This window comes from Thermobia domestica, chromosome 10 (genome assembly GCF_964235325.1).
Source record: "Thermobia domestica chromosome 10, izTheDome1.hap1.1, whole genome shotgun sequence".
Taxonomy (NCBI): Eukaryota; Metazoa; Arthropoda; class Insecta; order Zygentoma; family Lepismatidae; genus Thermobia; species Thermobia domestica.
The window spans coordinates 36,868,676-36,894,379 of NC_137463.1; positions in this window are offsets into that span (position 1 = coordinate 36,868,676).

Below are 25,704 nucleotides of genomic sequence, written 5' to 3' on the forward strand. Positions count from 1 at the left end.
AATAAACAACACTGGATTCCTCTGCATCCTCTCGTGTCATTTCCGCAGATTTGTTTCAGTGATTATCTCTTTCAATTCGTCATCATCAACAGCAGAACGACTTCTTATCTTCCAAAAATATATCACTACAATAGAATTTCTGGAGCTAAATTTGCATTACATATTCGCTCACACTGTCACAGCCCATTAATGTTTCGAGCTGTTTAGGCGCTTCTTTTGCGAAAATGGCATCCTATTCTTTACAAGAAATTACAGAGATATTTCCTATGCCTATATATCCAGAAGGAGCAGAACAAAGCTTTCGATTAGTATGTAAAACAGATATCCTGACATGTATTTCATTGCCATAAGCACGTGTCTAAGTGAAAGTAACCGAAATCTTATATATATATATATATATATATATATATATATATATATATATATATATATATATATATATATATATATATATAACAACACAATATATGTCAATATCCTATTAGTTATGGAAACCACCAGAAAATTATGTAGTTGGCAAGGGCGCCCATTTCTCTGTAAACTTGGGGGAGGGGCATTCAGATGCAGAAGGTATATATATATATATATGAGGATTTTAAGACAAATTGCATTCAAATTATGCTAAATAGTGTATATTCATAAATACAATAGGGGGCCCCACATGAGCTTTGGGGGGGGGAAGCCCGGCCTATCCAGGATCGGCGCCCTTGGTAGTTGGAAGCCTCCAAGAAAATGGTAAATTTCTTTGAGTTGCACGAGTCATGCTGTATTTAGTTACGAGCCGCCACTGTTGAAGTGACAAGTGCTGAAATATTTCGAAATTTATTTCTTTATTTAGAAGAATAGGAAAAAAAAATATACATTGATTTTCTACAAGTTAACTACATTGGATTTCCAATGTGTGAACAACCAATTTTAATTGTATTAAGATACTTTTTATATTCATGCTAGCCTATGTATAATTTCATATTATTATTCAATCGAAAAAGCAAATACAACTGTTTTTAATATTACCTGTCAGCGTAGATAGAATAAATAGCAGAGGACTTTTTCTAGTTTAGTTTTGAATTGCTTTCATTCAACTGTTTTTTGTTTTTCTTTTTCTTTCTTTATCTTTTTTTTAAATGGAATCGTATGGAAAGCTCTAAAGCACCATGTTTAACTACAATAAACAACGGTTTCCAACATAACCATATTAAAAAAAAAAAAAAAAAATTACGTCGTTAAATAATAATAGCAATGACAGAAAGATATGACCATTACTCTACAAGAAAGCAAGTAAAAACCTGTTTTTCACATGCAGTAAAAAATATCCTTGAGAAAAGTGAGGCAGGTCTGTCTCAAAGCATCTGGTCTACCTTAAGCATATTACGTGTAACGTTGTTAGACGACAAAAACATTTATTTGTATGGAAAATGAGTGTTTTTCTTCCTTGGGTACTGGGAATTTCCACTACTTAAAAAAAAAAAAAATATTTTGGTTTAAAAGTACAGAGTGCAGGATAAATAAATATATATTTCTTATGCAATATTAACGAAGGAAATTATTTCGGAAAATCATTTAAGCTCCTCCTACTGAAAATGGCCCTGTGCCGAAATGCCGAAAATGTTTCTGCAGAAATGACGTAAATGGTGCCGAAGAGTCCATCGGAAACTGGAAGTTTAAGATGTTATCTTGATGCACGCAAAGCTATGCTGCATTACTTCGACAAAGATGCTGCAATCAGAGATGTGCATCTACGCGTAAAAAACGATAGTTTACGTTTACGTGTCAACTATGCGTTGACAATGTAAACAACGTAGACTATGTAGAATATGTCAACAACACGTAATTTAACATGGCATCGTGGACAATAAAGGAGCTTTATTTTCATTTTGTCTTTACCTTGCGAAATTGCGTACAAAATAAAATGCCTAGACCAGCGAATAGTAACTTTCGAATACTTAGTTTCGTCTTGATGAAGGAAAATGAAAAAATATTATGCATTTTGTAAAATATGCAAGAAAAAATTGGCAAATACAGCAGATTCAAGACTAAAAGCCCACAAGTGAGAATTAGTTTTGTAAATTTCATTATAAAAGCAGTGCTCGAAGTGGAAAATCTAAGGAAGTGGTATGTGCAGAGCAGAGTAAACATACAGATTAGATAATTCCCTCTACTTTTTATATGTTAGTCGTTTCCCTAATCTTTCGCTGCACCGAAGCAAAACAACTGAATGAGGAAATATGAACAAACGAGCAACGAAATTGTTCCTTACATTTGATAGTGGTTGTCTACATAGTCTACACGGGAAAAGGTGTAATGTAGATTACGTATAGATTACAGTAGACAATCGCGTAGACGTAAAATTATAGTTTACGACACATCACTGGCTGCAATTATATATTTTAACTTACGTTTTACAGAGATAATATATTGTGAACGGTATACAGTACAAAATAATGTATTGTGAATTATATACTCTCTATAATTGTATAGGAAAAATATAAAGAAAACATTTGTGCTGTTTCGTATGACATGCTGAGACTTCCCACCACGATAGATTTTTTTTAAGGGGCTCTGTATCTATGTCGCTGATTATTATTACCCTAGTAGCAGAGACAATTTGCAAACCGCTTGCTGTAAGCTTGAATTGCAAGTCAGCCAAGCTTGCATTAAGCTTGATTGGAAAACGTGCAAGCATGCCGCAAAATGGATTCCAGTAACGAAGTTGCATGGGGACAACCTTGCATTTAGTGATCCATTTAAGCTTAACGCAAGCGTTTTACAAGTCAAGTCAAGTCAATAGCCAATGAACGGGCAGTGATGCTATGACGCTCTGCGAAGGGTCTAAAGCATCGCTTGCAAGTACAACAAAACACAGATTGTATGAAAACATGCGTTTCAAGTACAAGCATAAGGAGCCAAAAGCCAAGCACGCGCCAACTAACCGAAAGCTTTCTTCCTACTAGGGTAGATTCTGACAACATAATTATTGTTATAATTATATTGTTTATGGTGAGTTTATGTCCAGTTAGCTTGTGTTCGCTTTTGCTTTAATATAGGTGAGCTCATGTCCGGTAAACGTTTTGTCGGTGAACTTATGCCCGCGACCCGTTCTCCTAATTTTGCGATAACGGGGACTGGCATAAATTATTTACTTACCTTCAACAGATAAAAATTCTCCATTTACAGAAAGTCCTTACAATCTATTACATAGAGGAACAATTGCTATATTGATAAGTGATAAAAAGAAAAATAAAAGAAAAAAGACAGTAGTAAAAACGAAAAAAATGAAAATAAAAATACAAAAATGTAAAAATGGCAAGAAACATTCTTCTCAGATACACAAAGCTAGATAATAAATATCACTATAAACAACAGTTAGGCATGTGCTTCTCAATATTTCCACATACACATATTTAAGTACATACCACACACGTATATAGGTTTTACATACGAGGGCGTGATGAAAAGTTCTCGGCCTGACAATGAAAGACTGCAAATTTCAGTTCAAAAATGATTTTATTTTTCAACATAATCTCCCTTAACTTCAATACACTTGGTCCAGCGTTTTTCCAGCACCAGTATTCCTTCCCGGAAGTGTGAGTCTGGAAGGTTATGAAAATAGTCATCCAGGACCCTCTCAACTTCTTCATTCGATGTGAAGCGCTTCCCAGAAAGAAATTTCCTCAAGTTTGGGAACAGATAGAAGTACGATGGTGCCAAATCAGGAGAATATGGGGGATGGCCGATCAAATCGTACCTCAAATCCCGCAGTTTTCCCATTGCCAACACACCCTTGTGCACAGGTGTGTTGTCCTGGTGAAAGATGATTTTCTTCTTCAAGCCAGGCCTCTTCTCGCGAATTTTGGCATCCAGCTGGTCAAGAAGGTTGGAATAATATTCGCCTGTAATTGTTCTCCCTTTTGCAAGGTAATCAATTAACAAGATCCCTTTCGCATTCCAAAACACACTGGCCATGACCTTTCCGGCCTATACGATCGTCTTCGCTTTCTTCGGCGCTGCACCACCGGCTTCCACCTTCTGGCATGTAGTGCTAAACCCATGTCTCATCCATTGTTACAAATCACCGCACAATGTCAGTCGGATCCTTTCTGAATCGGTCCAAAGGTTGCTGCGAAAATCGTTTTCTCATTTGCTTTTGGTCAGCAGTCAGCAAATGCGGCACCCATCTTGCGCAGAGCTTTCGCATCCCTAGTTCTTTGTGCAAGATGTTTCGCACCCGTTCCTTCGATATCCCCACACTCTCAGTATCTCACTCATCTTCACTCGCCTGTCGTCCAGCACAATATCATGCACGATTGTTTCCGATGTGTTTGCGGTTTTCGGCCTTCCTTCACGTGGGTCATCTTCGAGGGATGTGCAACCACGTTTAAATTCAGCTGCCCACTTTTCAACGGTTGACATAGAAAGAGCAGAGTCCCCGTAAACTTTTGTCAACTTCGGATGAATTTCCGTAGGGGTTATCCATCAAAAAAAAAAAAAAAAAAAAAAAAGATTACCGCACGATATTCAAGTTTATCCATTTTCACAACAATCAAGACGTCTAACTGCAACAATGCCTCCACAAAACTACTTGAGAGAACAAGTTGACACTTGTTGTACGAACAACTGAAAAGCACCTCCAGGCAAAACCAATAATATTTTGCTTATTGGAGTGCTATCTCTGGGTCAGGCCGAGAACTTTTCACCCTACCCTCGTATATGCTTACATATATAGGCACACCCACATATACATGCAAGCAAGAAGATATCAATATATAGGTATAGTTCACAATTACGCCCATTGCTTTTTATTTTATTCTGTACCATTATTCGGTAAAAATCTATTTTTGATCATTATAATAAACGCTTGCTGATTAAGATCAAATTCTTCTACACTGTGTGCTATATTGTTATACAGCTTATACATTCTGGCCAACGGTGAATTATTGTATGAATTAATTTTGGATGTTTTATACTACAGCAGATTTCTTGTTCTCAAAGTTTTGTCTCTCATATTAAATTCTATGTTTTACAAAAATTTACTATTATCAAATATGTATTTTACTATTTTGTGTAGATAAACTTCTTGTGCGGTAATACACCTATCAGAAAGGTTAATATAATTAAATTCACATATTAAGTTACAGGAAGATATCCTATTTACAAGAGCAAACTGTCCTGTTTTCTTATAAGTATCTTTGAATTTTTTTTGTATTGTTTCTATCTGGTTTTTCTGAGTTTTACATTTAGCTGCCCAGATCAATGACGCATATTCCAATTTTGGCAGTACTAGATTTTTTAAAAATAGTTCCAATGACATTTACGTAAGTAAACATTTTAGTGCTTCTGATTACAAACCCCAATTGCTTGAAGGCATCTTGTGTGGTCAATAAAATGTTTTTATTAAATGACATTTCCCTGCTAAATATAACTCCCAAGTCCCTATACGTGAACATACGCTCCAAATATTGATTTCCTATTGAATTATGTTACTACACTAGTTATTGAACACCGTCAATGTGTGCAATGTTTAATTATTCAGACACAAACTGTAAAAATGCCGAATTAAATTTATTAAGAACGGTTTGTTAAAATATTAACATTGTACTTCCACAGCTAATTTATATTGGCTTCCACTATAAGCTCTCACTTCATGAAATATAATTCAAATCATGTTCCTAATTATTACTAACATATATCAGTTGGACAGTGTTACGCATCAATTGACCAAGCGCCAAAACACGGTTCTGAGATACTCAAGGAAATAAAAACATGTACCCATTACGATCCAGTACTTGGCGCTTGGTCAAATAGCTTTTCCTGAACGTTTAAACAAATAGTAGGGTTTCAAACCATTTTTTAAAAACATTATTTACATTGTTTCCTACTCACTGATGTAAAAATCTCGAAAATCGCAAAATGGCACTCGGTCAATTGACACATAACACCGTCCAGTTTACAACATGCATAATATACATGGTGTCCAGAAAATCCGTTTCCACCCTTAGAAATCACAAACGATGAGACAGATATCAAAATAGGGAAACACATGTTTGATCATTTTTAAACTACAACATACCAAAGCAATAGATGTTATTCCAGGGCCACCCGTAGGGTCCCAGGCAGGATCCAACTGAAAAATTGCAAAAGATAAGTGGGTCAAGTAGCATATCGTTGGAAATCTGTTGGGAAATGAAAGAAGACGGAACAAGTCCCGACTCTCTAAGTAGTTGAGACTGCATATATGTCCTAAATGTGTTGCCAACCCCTAAAATAAAATTATCTGTTTTTGCACTATTTTATTAAAATTTTACTAATTTTATCCTATTTTATGGTATAAATTATGGTGATTTTATACAATTTATGGTGATTTTATGATAAAATTTATACTGTTTTTTGGTGATTTTTATCATATTTTTGCCATATTTATAGTAATTTTCAGTGTTGCCATACAACAAAAAATTATTGTAAAATATTTTTGATAATATACTTTGATATCTAAGTTGGTAACCCTTGATGGAAACACACAAATGGTTGAGAATACAAAGTTAACTTCCTAAGCCTCTAAAGAAACTTGTTCCTTCCCTTTTTTGTCCTTCCCTCAAGCGGTGAAGAGCAGGTGAATGAACTTGAAGAAACTACCTTGAAAGGGAGGGAGGAAGGAGACACAGGTGCATTAAAGAATGCTAGGAATTCCTTTGTTAACGGAGTAGGAGATAGACGTAATGTGCGTCCTTTGTTATGCAAATGAGGCTAGGTTCTGACAATAGGTCTTTGTTAAGAGGAATGTGGTTTATCCTTGAGGGTTTACGTACGCAGGTGGGAACAATGGATGCCGCAGATGTGTGTATATGTAATAAATTAGGGTCAATGACATGCCGGCTTCCTTTATCCTTTGTGACAGAGAAGTAGTTGGAATGACTACGTGACTGAGTGCATGTACACAGAAGGAATTGTTTAGGGAGCGCAGCTGTATGTTAATTTTTTTGTTTAGGACAGGAATGTCGTTGGAATGCCTACGTGACTGGATGCACGTACGCAAGGGTTGAATGTTTTGATAGATGAAATTTTTGATAATAGGATGGAAAGGTAAAATATTTGAATTATTGTAGGGAGGCCTCTTAACTGGTAGTTGAAAGAACAGAGTGTCCTTGTTGTGTTGTAGTATTGGTTATTGATATTTTTATTGATAGGTAGATAAAATATTTATATTATGTCTAGAGACCATATTGATTGAATAGTGGATGAAAATCTAATCAAGTATGTTAATTTGTATTAATTTATGTTTAAATTTGCATGAATTATAAGCTGTTTTTGGATCTTAGGAGATAGGAGAATATAGCCTGGTAAGAGGTAGTTCTTTCTGTTCTAACTTGTTTGAGCTTTGAGGCAGGAGGTGGAGCTTGTTAACTTGTATAGAAAGACTCCAGCAAATGAAAAACCAGACTTGGAGAATGGATTTACAACTTTTTATTCCAACCCAAAACTTGTAGGAACCAATAATAAAAGGAAAGAGGAGGGACTAGGCAAGAACGAAGAACGAATGATAATTTGATTCCCATTGCTTGAAGGAGGTCCTTTACTGCTTAAAGATCCCTTTTCAATTGGCCTGTCCCCTGTCAACCAGCTTGTTTTATGATCCTGCCACTCGAGGATAAGGAAGATCGTCCCTTCCTTACCTGAGTTTATTTTTATTGCAGGGTGCAATAAACCTACTACCTGCCTTTAGGTTTATGAGGGGTACAATAAAATCTTTACCTGACCAGAGTCTTCTTTCCTTCTTTGCAACCAAACAAGATTTCTTTAAAATATTTTGCATAAATTAGATTAATGAATTAATTCTTCATGAATATTAATTAGTTGGTAATGAAAGGGTTAGAAAGAATGATTTTTTCGTATTTAGCGTTTATTTAGCGGTATATTATGATATGTATCGTATAGATTAGTATATATTGTACACACATACCCAGATATTGTGGGAGGAAACGGAGAGAACTCTAAGAAAAGTATCTTATGAATTTATATGGTCTTTTCACTGAATGATATGGGATTTTATTGATCTTTTAATGATGTTTGGGTGTACGAAACACAACTGAATCACAAATGACGTATGTATATAAGTACTTTTTGGTAATGGACGTATGTATACGTGTTATTGCTGATATGTGGACAGGTGCATGCATATTATGTTTTGTACCCATGTAAGTGTTTTATCATCACCTTTAACGTAATGTAGGGTTGCATAACTTCTTCCTTGGTGACATGTTTGGTGAATGCAAACACCTGAAGTGTTTTTATTGTATTAATATTGGATTGCATTGTAGCCTTATATATAGTGACTCTTTATGCATGTAACTTTTCTTCAACGTAATGTAGGGTTCTTTGGGGCATGCTAGCTGAAGGCAAACACCTGAAGTGTTTGTATTGTATTAATATTGATTTGTATTGTAGACTTATATATAGTGACTTTTTGCGTATGTAAGTGTTTTAATCTTACCTCTAACGTAATGTTGGGTTCCATAAGTTCTACTATTGGTATAATGATGGACGAATAGCTTCTACCTTATCGATTGTACTGTAGACATATATTGTGCCTCATTATACATGTAACCGTGCCCTGACTGGATTGTTAGGACCTCTTATGATGATTCTAATGATGGCTTGCATAACCTTAACTTTTTGTTTGTTTTGTATGGTTATATATTGTGATGCTTGACGTATGTAACTGATTTAACCATGTCTTAAATGTATAGTTGAGATATATATTATGACTTTTTACGTATGTAAGTGCTTGCTAGACATATTCTAGTTGTATTTCAACCACATATGATAACATTTTTAATTTGCAAATAATTTATTTGTACATTCTTGTAGAAGACATTATGATGTCATCAGGGTTTGCAGTACATAATGATTTATTGTATGCTGTCACATAAATAACCTTATATGAATCATATGTATTCTTTTCCTTTATCTTATATAGAATACCATATTTATTTATAAGATACCAATATTTTGTATAAAGGTTTGAACGTCACATAAAGTATTATTAAACCATGTAAAACTGATCGGTAATTACTTGATATGACACAGTATATGTATTCTTCCTTTATCTTATATAGAATACACATACTTCTTAATATACCTATTATTGGGTGTATAAAATAAAACATGAATTTGAAATTTGTGTTATTTGTTTATTAGCATTAATTCTTGTTCTACAGTAGCAGGCTATGTTATTGATTAGAGATATTTATATATATATATATATTTAGGTGATTGATATATTTATAAGTATTCAATATAATAAATAATTATGTATTTGCAATTGTATATTTCCGTATTTACAATATTGATATTTTTAATTGTACATTTTCAATATTGATGTTTTCATTTATATATTTGAATATTTACATATTTACATATTTACAATATACTATTTACATATTTACAATATTTACATTATTTACAATACAATATTTACATATTTACAATATTTACAATATTTACATTATTTAAAATAACAATATACTATTTACATATACACATATATACACGTAGGGAAGTGCCAATTGACGAGTGCTGTGAAAATATTTATGAAATTTGTTTCTGTCTGAGATTATTATGATTATGTCACTATGTTAGGACATATTTAACATAACATAACACATATACAAATATTTATCAAACACTTATACCAATAATATCAATTATTCGACACACATATTACTTTGATACCCGTACGGCAACGTTCTAAACTCGGTCATACTGTGAGGATCAAGTCGTCGTCTTTTATTTTCAACCTTTTGATGTGTCTTAGTTTCAGGCCTGGACACTATGACAAACCCCGGCGTTCGAACAATCCTCCCTGGATTGTTTAACTGTTTACTGTCAACTTTATCGTGAATTAGATTATAAAAATGATCAAAATTAATTTCTTCCCGCGTACGATGATTTAAAGTTATTCCCCTAATTTTAAATACATAATCTACATTGTCCGTCCCAACCTCTTTTAAACGGTACGCATAATTCTTTGGCCCTATTCCTATAAATGCATTAATTTCCCACCCTTCAGGAACTTCGTTAGTTAGTTCACCCAGGTAGGAACCCAAAGAAAGCGGAGGTTTTTCATTACGTGGCTGTACAAACATAATACTATCGGTGTCGCAGTACAACACACGGTCAGGCCCTACTGTTGTTAATAATTCATAAAGTTTTAGACGCGCCCATGAGGTGATGAACGCGGCAAGGACAACATTAGAGAACTTCCATGGTTTGTTTTTGTTCTCAATGTTTTTATACGTTACAATGAGATGCCGCTCTCCAATAGGTAATACAGTTTGCACATCGTATTGTGGTGCCCACAGATAAGTCAAAAAATTTTCCGGAGTATCGACAATTACCGATTGCGATAAATCCGTTCGCTGTCCCCATTTTCCATATAGCGAATTGAGGAATATTTTAGAAATATACCTCAATCCCGGGTTTTTCCTTATATTATTATAATTTAATTTAATGCCTTCATGGGCATAATAGTCTGCAATATATTTTTGCTGGTCTTCTTCGGTTTTGCAAGAAGCAGGAAATCCCGAAGATACTTGCTTCATTTGAAGAAAGGAATTCACATAGTCTTCAAACAGACCATTTGAATTATCCTCCTCGCCGCCAATCAGGTTAAATTCCCAGATTTCAATTACTTGCAGAATTTTGTATCCCAGCTGTAAAGCTACATGGAGTTCAGGGGTACAGTATGTGGTCGTTAAGGCACGCTCGGAATTGCTATGCGCGCAAATGTCAATACTTTTTTCCATACACGTACGGCACAATCCAAACAAAAGATGCCCATTACATGCATATGGTAACACCGGAAAATACAAATCATTAGGGGGTAAAACAGTGCATTTTACTAACCCATGAATACTTTCCACTTTTGGAAAGTCTGGCCCCTTGTATATTTTTGGCTTACCTACAGGCATTGGTTTACGTGACATCACCCAAGGGTATAACGATGTTACATCATAATATGCCACGGTTTCCACGCTGGTACATTCGTACAAAGCATTAAAGCATTCTGTACGTCCACCATGAAAACTATCCTTTGGTATTAGATGATCAACAAGATCCTTACAGTGAGTTTGAATAAACTCCTGCATGGACTTATCAGTCTTCACCCAATGATCCCATTCGCATTCCCACATTTGAACAACATTAAGATTTAATTTTTTCAGGAATGCTATTTTCATGGTGGTTTTTTCATACCGGTCTTGTAAGGATGTACCTTGCTTAGAGGTGGAATCCAAAGACACGTGTCGAAGTGTAGGATAGCAGGTTAGACACCCGTGGAAGAAACATCCATGAAATTCGAAAACTGTATTCGTTCGAGGTTCAAAACCATCAACCTTATACCTCCCAAATCGTTTTTCCAATCCATTCCCGGAATGTTGGATTTTATTACCCCTGGTACGTTCTAAATACCGTAACCAGTACATTGCCTTAAGGCTTTGTCGGTCACGATGATCGAACCAATAGGGTGGAATAATTGGAATAATTTCTTTAGGCAAATATAAGATACGATAGGTCAGTATGGCCAAACTAGCAATAGTAGGTGCGACGATAAAACATTGAATGCCATTCGTTTTTTCCTCAATTAAGTTTGAAAATATAATTACAGCTTCTGCTAAAATTTTGACATCATTTCGACAATACTCCACCATCTCCTTTTGGAGATCATACTCCTCGCCACTAGCAGCACGTTCTTGGTGCCAGGCGATTAGTTGCTGTCTTTCTTCCGTGTTTCTCGAGTCAGGATCAAAATATTCAAGAGCGGGAACCGGACCTACATAATTTTGATTTTCCAAAGTGTTAAATAGATATGGGAAATCTCCCTTTTTCAAATTTCCAGATAGACCTAACGTTTTCGGGAGTTTTGATAATTTTACTCCCATATACAAATACGTGTCACGGAAGTAAATCTTTTGTCCTAAACGCATTTCAACAATTTTTTGCCCTGACATTATTACTTCAGGTGTATGATGATGGGTCATTATCAAAGTTTTAGCACAGAACTGCATATCATAATTACTCCCATTATGGGAAAGCACAATGATTTTTTTAAACATTGGTCGAGTTATTAATACATGATTAACAAATCCATCAATGTCTTGAAAATCAAACGAACGAAACCCATTTTTAACTCCGCATACAAAGCAAGGATCATCCAGCTTTGCGTCCTTACACTTGTAACAGGCATGAATACAATTTACGAAATTCACGTGTGTTCTTGTTCTCCCTGTTCATTTTTAGGAAGTAACATTGTTTCTACATCAAAGATGATGTATAAAAAGGCCTCTACATGTTGCAAAGTAGCAGCCTGAACAAAACAAATGTGGTCATCGTTCACATACGTATAACACGTTTTACAATAACGTTCACCGCATTCGTGTTCAGACTTACGACCTCGCATGTCAACCATATCACCACATTGGACACAAATTTTCTTCGTTTCGCATAAAGTCTTTCCGCGAGCAATCACCGTTTTATGATTGGCAAAACATTCTTCTGAAGAAAACAGTCTGCGACAATCACTACATTCGCGTTTAATATCATTATTAGTTTTAGAAACATTGTGATACTTCTCACACATCCTACATTTAAAGTTACACTTATGATCTTCTGTATGATAATATCCTTCTAAACAATACTGACAATACCCATTTTTGTTCAATAGGGTTCTAATGTTTGTAATTAATTCATAATGTCCTTCAGTATACAAAATGAAAATTTTCTTTGATGCATGTATTCCAGGATAAATTACAGTGTAGTTTCGAGTCGATCGGTTCTTTTCGTAAATAACAATTTGGTAATGAGGCATTAGCTTATTTTGGAACTTTTTCACATCCTCAATAGTACATCCGTTACGGATTTCAATGTCAACTTTAGCACTGACACACAAATCCTTTGCTTGTTTTAACAATCGTTTAGGATGATTTTTTAATTCGTACATTTGAGTCCGCCGACGATCAGCTTTGGCCTTCCCAAGCACAATACTCTTGGGAAGACAATACACATCCTTTTCTATTGGGATAGTACACTGTTCCAGGTGTGTTACAAGACTGCTATATTTTGCTGAACCCATACTTCGGCCCCTACCTTTACGTGAATCAACAATATGAATTTTGAAAGTTACTTTATCACCAAATAAATAATTTTCATTACTATTTAAAACATTTTCAATACTCTGAAACAAAACCTCGTGACTTAATTCTGACTTTTGACGCCATGATATGTATATTAGCTTTTTGATCGTGGAAGCAGAACTTTCTATTGTCATGCCAACGTACATGTGTTCGTCGACCTCGTTTAACGTATGGTCCTTTACAAATTCAAATAATGAATGAATGTATTTTTCAGGGTCATAAATCCCATTAGTGCGCATACGTTCAATGGTAACTTCCTTTCCTGTTAGTCCAAAATAAGTATAATGTTTGGTTGTACTATTAACAATACGAAAATATTCATCCGTTCCAGCACCATACATTACAGGTTCTGGTGCAGAATTATTGCTACGCTCAGGAAGAATACCAAGAAACTCATTGGACTCATTTGTAATTAAACCGGATGTTTTCCCTGAAGACACAAGTTCCATAAACTTTTCACGAGCTAAATTCCTCGTATTATCTTGGCGAAAGAAGCCTATATGATATAAATCAATAATATCTTTTGCAGACTTACATTTCTCCAAAACAACATGAGGATTACAGCCAAAATGCATGAACAATGCTTGCAATAGCTTGGAATAAGCTTCATTGCTTACCCTTGCACCCGTAGCATGGCATTGCGTCAACACTTCCCATGTAAATAAAACGTCGTTTGGATTTTCATATCCACGCGCTTCTTGTGCTGCCAGCATGGTACAAATCACATTACGGCCATCCATTGTATCACTGTTTAAGTAAAATACCCACGTTTTAGTTTTCAATTACTATTTGTTAGAACACTATAATTACTTCTTATTTATCAAAGGTGCACTTAAAAGTTTTTTGAAATTACAATGTCACCAACTCCTCTTGAAAATGATAATGTCCCGCAACTTTTACAGTATAACGACGATTCAGCTGAAAGTTTATCGGCAATTGCATTAATACTTTCCGATAACTATACTGATAAAATTCCCGTAACTTTTTCAATTTAGCGTAGATGTTATTCTAAGATTATTGGTAAATCCTTAACTACTTTCCAGTAATTGTAATTTATAATCTAGTGTATAAATATTCTTCAAGTTAATTGATTCAAATTACGTAAAACCAGGAAACGTCTTCAGCATACAACTTCTTCTTTTATACTAATTTGTGATGCCTCTGTTATATACATGCAGACTATTTGATATATTCCACTACGTTTTTTTTCTCGAAAATGACAAACTCTTGTACCTTTTTCAGTATAGAGATGATGCAGTTAAAAGTTTATTGACAAATCTTCCGATAACTGTAAATGTCAATGTCCCGTAATTTTTTATCTAGCTGTTGTGTGTTTACAATTGCAACTCGTAGTGTTCAATCAGAAACGTCTTCACTGCAGCAGTACTTCTTCTAAAGTGAAGCAGCGCCGATTTCGCACTCCTTATATAGATGCAAAACGTACTCTCGTCCCCAGACGCATTCAGTTTGTAATCTCGCACCCAGGTGCATTTAGTTTGTAATCTCGTACGCAGGCTCATTTATTTTATAGTTTCGTACACAGATACTTTGAAATGTAAATGCTTTTTCTAAATTAGTATTAGTAATATTACGGACAGTGTTAATTATATTACATTATAATAAGCACAAACTAATTTCATGATCATTACATAACTTATAAATATCTTGCAACACTGAATGAATCAACTTGTATTTTGACGGATCATTTGTATAGTATACATTCTAGAACAGCTAAGCTGTGAACTTGTAAATAATTCGCTTCATATTGAAACTGAACAATTTTTGATTGTAATCTTATAAATGGTATTTTGACGGATCGCTTCATATCTTTTCCGCAACATTTCTAATAGAAACTCGTTAACTTTTGTTCGTTCAATTTCTGTTGGAATCTCATCAGAACAGCTACGCTGTGATCCTAAAAATAATTTCGAAAATATTAACATGTATGATCATACTAAAACGTTGGTTGTTAAAAAAATGGTTCTGATCTGTTATCTTGTTTCATTATATGAAACTTAATATTGCGAATGTAAGTATGAAACTAAAAAATACAAAAGTAAAATATAAAAGTACCACTTTGGAAACATTAATGTAAAACTCAAAATAAAAATGCAGAAAGAAAAATATAAACACCATGTTGCAAACTAACATACAGAAAAGTAAAATTTAGAACTACAAAAAACAAAATTGTAAACTGAAAATGAAAAGCAAAAAGTAAAAAATTTAAAACACAATGTTGCAAACTAAAATACAAAAAAGTATATATGTAAAAGTACAAGTTAACAAACAAACATGTAAACTAAAAAGTAAAAAATACAGAAAGAAAATTTTAAAACAATGTTACAAACAAAAATTCAAGAAAGTAAATTGTAAAAGTACAAGTTAAGAAACAAATTGTAAAACGGAAAACGAAAAATACAAAAGTAAACATTTAAAACACAATGTTGCAAACTAAAATACAAAAAGTAAAATGTAAAAGTACAAGTAAAAAAATGTGAAACTGAAAATGAAAATGGTGAAAGAAAAATTAAAACATAGTTTCAACCTAAAATACAAAAGTAAAATGTAAAAGTACAAGTTAAAAATGTAAACAAAAAATGAAAATGGTGAAAAAAATAAAACATAGTTGCAAACTAAAATACAAAATAAAATATAAAAAGTGCAAGTTAAGAAACAATAATGTAAAACTGAAAATGAAAATGGTGAAAGAAAAACTAAAACAGTTGCAAACTAAAATACAAAAGTAAAATGTAAAAATGCAATTAAGAAACAATAATGTGAAACTGAAAATAAAAATACAGAAAGCAAAAAGTTTTAAAAGCAATGTTGCAAACTAAAATACAAAAGGAAAATGTAAAAATGCAGGTTAAGAAACAACAATGTAAAACTGAAAACGACAAAATACAATACGTAAATTTTTTAAAGCATAATGTTGCAAACTAATATACAAAATTAAAATTTAAACTACAAGAAACAAAAATGTAAACTGAAAATGAAAATACAGAAAGCAAAAAGTTTTAAAAGCAATGTTGCAAACTAAAATACAAAAGGACATTGTGAAAGTACAAGTTAAGTAACAATAATGTAAAACGGAAAATGAAATTGCAGAAAGTATAAAGTTTGAAAACAATGTTACAAACTAAAATACAAAACTAAATTTAAAAATACCAGTTAACAAACAAACATGTAAACTAAAAAATTAAAAAAAAATGCATAACTATATTTCAAAAACAGAATGTTGCAAATTAAAATACGAAAAGTAAAATATAAAAGTACAAGTTAAGAAACAATAATACAAACTCAAAATGGAACTGCAGAAAGTCAAAATTACAAGTTAACAAAAAAATATGAAAACTAAAAAATAACCGCATAGTAGTTGAGACCGCATATGTCCAGAAAAGTGGTGCCGACTGTGTAAAAGTTGGGAAACATATGCTGTTTCACATTATTGTTTCTTAATTGCATTTTTACATTTTACTTTTGTATTTTAGTTTGCAACTGTTTTAATTTTTCTTTCACCATTTTCATTTTCAGTTTTACATTATTGTTTCTTAACTTGCACTTTTTATATTTTATTTTGTATTTTAGTTTGCAACTATGTTTTATTTTTTTTCACCATTTTCATTTTTAGTTTACATTTTTAACTTGTACTTTTACATTTTACTTTTGTATTTTAGTTTGAAACTATGTTTTAATTTTTCTTTCACCATTTTCATTTTCACTTTCACATTTTTTTACTTGTACTTTTACATTTTACTTTTTGTATTTTAGTTTGCAACATTGTGTTTTAAATTTTTTACTTTTTGCTTTTCATTTTCAGTTTACAATTTTGTTTTTTGTAGTTCTAAATTTTACTTTTCTGTATGTTAGTTTGCAACATGGTGTTTATATTTTTCTTTCTGCATTTTTATTTTGAGTTTTACATTAATGTTTCCAAAGTGGTACTTTTATATTTTACTTTTGTATTTTTTAGTTTTATACTTACATTCGCAATATTAAGTTTCATATAATGAAACAAGATAACAGATCAGAACCATTTTTTTAACAACCAACGTGTTAGTATGATCATACATGTTAATATTTTCGAAATTATTTTTAGGATCACAGCGTAGCTGTTCTGATGAGATTCCAACAGAAATTGAACGAACAAAAGTTAACGAGTTTCTATTAGAAATGTTGCGGAAAAGATATGAAGCGATCCGTCAAAATACCATTTATAAGATTACAATCAAAAATTGTTCAGTTTCAATATGAAGCGAATTATTTACAAGTTCACAGCTTAGCTGTTCTAGAATGTATACTATACAAATGATCCGTCAAAATACAAGTTGATTCATTCAGTGTTGCAGGATATTTATAAGTTATGTAATGATCATGAAATTAGTTTGTGCTTATTATAATGTAATATAATTAACACTGTCCGTAATATTACTAATACTAATTTAGAAAAAGCATTTACATTTCAAAGTATCTGTGTACGAAACTATAAAATAAATGAGCCTGCGTACGAGATTACAAACTAAATGCACCTGGGTGCGAGATTACAAACTGAATGCGTCTGGGGACGAGAGTACGTTTTGCATCTATATAAGGAGTGCGAAATCGGCGCTGCTTCACTTTAGAAGAAGTACTGCTGCAGTGAAGACGTTTCTGATTGAACACTACGAGTTGCAATTGTAAACACACAACAGCTAGATAAAAAATTACGGGACATTGACATTTACAGTTATCGGAAGATTTGTCAATAAACTTTTAACTGCATCATCTCTATACTGAAAAAGGTACAAGAGTTTGTCATTTTCGAGAAAAAAACGTAGTGAAATATATCAAATAGTCTGCATGTATATAACAGAGGCATCACAAATTAGTATAAAAGAAGAAGTTGTATGCTGAAGACGTTTCCTGGTTTTACGTAATTTGAATCAATTAACTTGAAGAATATTTATACACTAGATTATAAATTACAATTACTGGAAAGTAGTTAAGGATTTACCATACGGGAATTTTATCAGTATAGTTATCGGAAAGTATTAATGCAATTGCCGATAAACTTTCAGCTGAATCGTCGTTATACTGTAAAAGTTGCGGGACATTATCATTTTCAAGAGGAGTTGGTGACATTGTAATTTCAAAAAACTTTTAAGTGCACCTTTGATAAATAAGAAGTAATTATAGTGTTCTAACAAATAGTAATTGAAAACTAAAACGTGGGTATTTTACTTAAACAGTGATACAATGGATGGCCGTAATGTGATTTGTACCATGCTGGCAGCACAAGAAGCGCGTGGATATGAAAATCCAAACGACGTTTTATTTACATGGGAAGTGTTGACGCAATGCCATGCTACGGGTGCAAGGGTAAGCAATGAAGCTTATTCCAAGCTATTGCAAGCATTGTTCATGCATTTTGGCTGTAATCCTCATGTTGTTTTGGAGAAATGTAAGTCTGCAAAAGATATTATTGATTTATATCATATAGGCTTCTTTCGCCAAGATAATACGAGGAATTTAGCTCGTGAAAAGTTTATGGAACTTGTGTCTTCAGGGAAAACATCCGGTTTAATTACAAATGAGTCCAATGAGTTTCTTGGTATCCTTCCTGAGCGTAGCAATAATTCTGCACCAGAACCTGTAATGTATGGTGCTGGAACGGATGAATATTTTCGTATTGTTAATAGTACAACCAAACATTATACTTATTTTGGACTAACAGGAAAGGAAGTTACCATTGAACGTATGCGCACTAATGGGATTTATGACCCTGAAAAATACATTCATTCATTATTTGAATTTGTAAAGGACCATACGTTAAACGAGGTCGACGAACACATGTACGTTGGCATGACAATAGAAAGTTCTGCTTCCACGATCAAAAAGCTAATATACATATCATGGCGTCAAAAGTCAGAATTAAGTCACGAGGTTTTGTTTCAGAGTATTGAAAATGTTTTAAATAGTAATGAAAATTATTTATTTGGTGATAAAGTAACTTTCAAAATTCATGTTGTTGATTCACGTAAAGGTAGGGGCCGAAGTATGGGTTCAGCAAAATATAGCAGTCTTGTAACACACCTGGAACAGTGTACTATCCCAATAGAAAAGGATGTGTATTGTCTTCCCAAGAGTATTGTGCTTGGGAAGGCCAAAGCTGATCGTCGGCGGACTCAAATGTACGAATTAAAAAATCATCCTAAACGATTGTTGAAACAAGCAAAGGATTTGTGTGTCAGTGCTAAAGTTGACATTGAAATCCGTGATGGATGTACTATTGAGGATGTGAAAAAGTTCCAAAATAAGGTAATGCCTCATTACCAAATTGTTATTTACGAAAAGAACCGATCGACTCGAAACTACACTGTAATTTATCCTGGAATACATGCATCAAAGAAAATTTTCATTTTGTATACTGAAGGACATTATGAATTAATTACAAACATTAGAACCCTATTGAACAAAAATGGGTATTGTCAGTATTGTTTAGAAGGATATTATCATACAGAAGATCATAAGTGTAACTTTAAATGTAGGATGTGTGAGAAGTATCACAATGTTTCTAAAACTAATAATGATATTAAACGCGAATGTAGTGATTGTCGCAGACTGTTTTCTTCAGAAGAATGTTTTGCCAATCATAAAACGGTGATTGCTCGCGGAAAGACTTTATGCGAAACGAAGAAAATTTGTGTCCAATGTGGTGATATGGTTGACATGCGAGGTCGTAAGTCTGAACACGAATGCGGTGAACGTTATTGTAAAACGTGTTATACGTATGTGAACGATGACCACATTTGTTTTGTTCAGGCTGCTACTTTGCAACATGTAGAGGCCTTTTTATACATCATCTTTGATGTAGAAACAATGTTACTTCCTAAAAATGAACAGGGAGAACAAGAACACACGTGAATTTCGTAAATTGTATTCATGCCTGTTACAAGTGTAAGGACGCAAAGCTGGATGATCCTTGCTTTGTATGCGGAGATAAAAATGGGTTTCGTTCGTTTGATTTCCAAGACATTGATGGATTTGTTAATCATGTATTAATAACTCGACCAATGTTTAAAAAAATCATTGTGCTTTCTCATAATGGGAGTAATTATGATATGCAGTTCTGTGCTAAAACTTTGATAATGACCCATCATCATACACCTGAAGTAATAATGTCAGGGCAAAAAAATTGTTGAAATGCGTTTAGGACAAAAGATTTACTTCCGTGACACGTATTTGTATATGGGAGTAAAATTATCAAAACTCCCGAAAACGTTAGGTCTATCTGGAAATTTGAAAAAGGGAGATTTCCCATATCTATTTAACACTTTGGAAAATCAAAATTATGTAGGTCCGGTTCCCGCTCTTGAATATTTTGATCCTGACTCGAGAAACACGGAAGAAAGACAGCAACTAATCGCCTGGCACCAAGAACGTGCTGCTAGTGGCGAGGAGTATGATCTCCAAAAGGAGATGGTGGAGTATTGTCGAAATGATGTCAAAATTTTAGCAGAAGCTGTAATTATATTTTCAAACTTAATTGAGGAAAAAACGAATGGCATTCAATGTTTTATCGTCGCACCTACTATTGCTAGTTTGGCCATACTGACCTATCGTATCTTATATTTGCCTAAAGAAATTATTCCAATTATTCCACCCTATTGGTTCGATCATCGTGACCGACAAAGCCTTAAGGCAATGTACTGGTTACGGTATTTAGAACGTACCAGGGGTAATAAAATCCAACATTCCGGGAATGGATTGGAAAAACGATTTGGGAGGTATAAGGTTGATGGTTTTGAACCTCGAACGAATACAGTTTTCGAATTTCATGGATGTTTCTTCCACGGGTGTTTAACCTGCTATCCTACACTTCGACACGTGTCTTTGGATTCCACCTCTAAGCAAGGTACATCCTTACAAGACCGTTATGAAAAAACCACCACGAAAATAGCATTCCTGAAAAAATTAAATCTTAATGTTGTTCAAATGTGGGAATGCGAATGGGATCATTGGGTGAAGACTGATAAGTCCATGCAGGAGTTTATTCAAACTCACTGTAAGGATCTTGTTGATCATCTAATACCAAAGGATAGTTTTCATGGTGGTCGTACAGAATGCTTTAATGCTTTGTACGAATGTACCAGCGTAGAAACCGTGGCATATTATGATGTAACATCGTTATACCCTTGGGTGATGTCACGTAAACCAATGCCTGTAGGTAAGCCAAAAATATACAAGGGGCCAGACTTTCCAAAAGTGGAAAGTATTCATGGGTTAGTAAAATGCACTGTTTTACCCCCTAATGATTTGTATTTTCCGGTGTTACCATATGCATGTAATGGGCATCTTTTGTTTGGATTGTGCCGTACGTGTATGGAAAAAAGTATTGACATTTGCGCGCATAGCAATTCCGAGCGTGCCTTAACGGCCACATACTGTACCCCTGAACTCCATGTAGCTTTACAGCTGGGATACAAAATTCTGCAAGTAATTGAAATCTGGGAATTTAACCTGATTGGCGGCGAGGAGGATAATTCAAATGGTCTGTTTGAAGACTATGTGAATTCCTTTCTTCAAATGAAGCAAGTATCTTCGGGATTTCCTGCTTCTTGCAAAACCGAAGAAGACCAGCAAAAATATATTGCAGACTATTATGCCCATGAAGGCATTAAATTAAATTATAATAATATAAGGAAAAACCCGGGATTGAGGTATATTTCTAAAATATTCCTCAATTCGCTATATGGAAAATGGGGACAGCGAACGGATTTATCGCAATCGGTAATTGTCGATACTCCGGAAAATTTTTTGACTTATCTGTGGGCACCACAATACGATGTGCAAACTGTATTACCTATTGGAGAGCGGCATCTCATTGTAACGTATAAAAACATTGAGAACAAAAACAAACCATGGAAGTTCTCTAATGTTGTCCTTGCCGCGTTCATCACCTCATGGGCGCGTCTAAAACTTTATGAATTATTAACAACAGTAGGGCCTGACCGTGTGTTGTACTGCGACACCGATAGTATTATGTTTGTACAGCCACGTAATGAAAAACCTCCGCTTTCTTTGGGTTCCTACCTGGGTGAACTAACTAACGAAGTTCCTGAAGGGTGGGAAATTAATGCATTTATAGGAATAGGGCCAAAGAATTATGCGTACCGTTTAAAAGAGGTTGGGACGGACAATGTAGATTATGTATTTAAAATTAGGGGAATAACTTTAAATCATCGTACGCGGGAAGAAATTAATTTTGATCATTTTTATAATCTAATTCACGATAAAGTTGACAGTAAACAGTTAAACAATCCAGGGAGGATTGTTCGAACGCCGGGGTTTGTCATAGTGTCCAGGCCTGAAACTAAGACACATCAAAAGGTTGAAAATAAAAGACGACGACTTGATCCTCACAGTATGACCGAGTTTAGAACGTTGCCGTACGGGTATCAAAGTAATATGTGTGTCGAATAATTGATATTATTGGTATAAGTGTTTGATAAATATTTGTATATGTGTTATGTTATGTTAAATATGTCCTAACATAGTGACATAATCATAATAATCTCAGACAGAAACAAATTTCATAAATATTTTCACAGCACTCGTCAATTGGCACTTCCCTACGTGTATATATGTGTATATGTAAATAGTATATTGTTATTTTAAATAATGTAAATATTGTAAATATTGTAAATATGTAAATATTGTATTGTAAATAATGTAAATATTGTAAATATGTAAATAGTATATTGTAAATATGTAAATATGTAAATATTCAAATATATAAATGAAAACATCAATATTGAAAATGTACAATTAAAAATATCAATATTGTAAATACGGAAATATACAATTGCAAATACATAATTATTTATTATATTGAATACTTATAAATATATCAATCACCTAAATATATATATATATATATATATATAAATATCTCTAATCAATAACATAGCCTGCTACTGTAGAACAAGAATTAATGCTAATAAACAAATAACACAAATTTCAAATTCATGTTTTATTTTATACACCCAATAATAGGTATATTAAGAAGTATGTGTATTCTATATAAGATAAAGGAAGAATACATATACTGTGTCATATCAAGTAATTACCGATCAGTTTTACATGGTTTAATAATACTTTATGTGACGTTCAAACCTTTATACAAAATATTGGTATCTTATAAATAAATATGGTATTCTATATAAGATAAAGGAAAAGAATACATATGATTCATATAAGGTTATTTATGTGACAGCATACAATAAATCATTATGTACTGCAAACCCTGATGACATCATAATGTCTTCTACAAGAATGTACAAATAAATTATTTGCAAATTAAAAATGTTATCATATGTGGTTGAAATACAACTAGAATATGTCTAGCAAGCACTTACATACGTAAAAAGTCATAATATATATCTCAACTATACATTTAAGACATGGTTAAATCAGTTACATACGTCAAGCATCACAATATATAACCATACAAAACAAACAAAAAGTTAAGGTTATGCAAGCCATCATTAGAATCATCATAAGAGGTCCTAACAATCCAGTCAGGGCACGGTTACATGTATAATGAGGCACAATATATGTCTACAGTACAATCGATAAGGTAGAAGCTATTCGTCCATCATTATACCAATAGTAGAACTTATGGAACCCAACATTACGTTAGAGGTAAGATTAAAACACTTACATACGCAAAAAGTCACTATATATAAGTCTACAATACAAATCAATATTAATACAATACAAACACTTCAGGTGTTTGCCTTCAGCTAGCATGCCCCAAAGAACCCTACATTACGTTGAAGAAAAGTTACATGCATAAAGAGTCACTATATATAAGGCTACAATGCAATCCAATATTAATACAATAAAAACACTTCAGGTGTTTGCATTCACCAAACATGTCACCAAGGAAGAAGTTATGCAACCCTACATTACGTTAAAGGTGATGATAAAACACTTACATGGGTACAAAACATAATATGCATGCACCTGTCCACATATCAGCAATAACACGTATACATACGTCCATTACCAAAAAGTACTTATATACATACGTCATTTGTGATTCAGTTGTGTTTCGTACACCCAAACATCATTAAAAGATCAATAAAATCCCATATCATTCAGTGAAAAGACCATATAAATTCATAAGATACTTTTCTTAGAGTTCTCTCCGTTTCCTCCCACAATATCTGGGTATGTGTGTACAATATATACTAATCTATACGATACATATCATAATATACCGCTAAATAAACGCTAAATACGAAAAAATCATTCTTTCTAACCCTTTCATTACCAACTAATTAATATTCATGAAGAATTAATTCATTAATCTAATTTATGCAAAATATTTTAAAGAAATCTTGTTTGGTTGCAAAGAGGGAAAGAAGACTCTGGTCAGGTAAAGATTTTATTGTACCCCTCATAAACCTAAAGGCAGGTAGTAGGTTTATTGCACCCTGCAATAAAAATAAACTCAGGTAAGGAAGGGACGATCTTCCTTATCCTCGAGTGGCAGGATCATAAAACAAGCTGGTTGACAGGGGACAGGCCAATTGAAAAGGGATCTTTAAGCAGTAAAGGACCTCCTTCAAGCAATGGGAATCAAATTATCATTCGTTCTTCGTTCTTGCCTAGTCCCTCCTCTTTCCTTTTATTATTGGTTCCTACAAGTTTTGGGTTGGAATAAAAAGTTGTAAATCCATTCTCCAAGTCTGGTTTTTCATTTGCTGGAGTCTTTCTATACAAGTTAACAAGCTCCACCTCCTGCCTCAAAGCTCAAACAAGTTAGAACAGAAAGAACTACCTCTTACCAGGCTATATTCTCCTATCTCCTAAGATCCAAAAACGGCTTATAATTCATGCAAATTTAAACATAAATTAATACAAATTAACATACTTGATTAGATTTTCATACTCTAATCAATCAATATGGTCTCTAGACATAATATAAATATTTTATCTACCTATCAATAAAAATATCAATAACCAATACTACAACACAACAAGGACACTTTGTTCTTTCAACTATCTGTTAAGAGGCCTCCCTACAATAATTGAAATATTTTACCTTTCCACCCATTATCAAAATTTCATCTATCAAAACATTCAACCCTTGCGTACGTGCATCCAGTAACGTAGTCACTCCAACGACATTCCTGTCCTGAATAAAAAAATTAACATACAGCTGCGCTCTCTAAACAATTCCTTCTGTGTACATGCATCCAGTCACGTACGCACTCCAACTACTTCTCTGTCACAAAGGATAAAGGAAGCCGGCATGTCAATGACCCTAATTTATTACATATACACACATCTGCGGCATCCATTGTTCCTACCTGCGTACGTGAACCCTCAAGGGTAAACGACATTCCTGAATACAAAGGCCTATTGTAAACAGTAACCTTGTCTTACCCCACCCCCTCATAAAACTGGAAAGACTACTACGAGATGTTGGTCCCACTTCTACTCCGTGAACGAAGGAATTCCCAGCATTCTT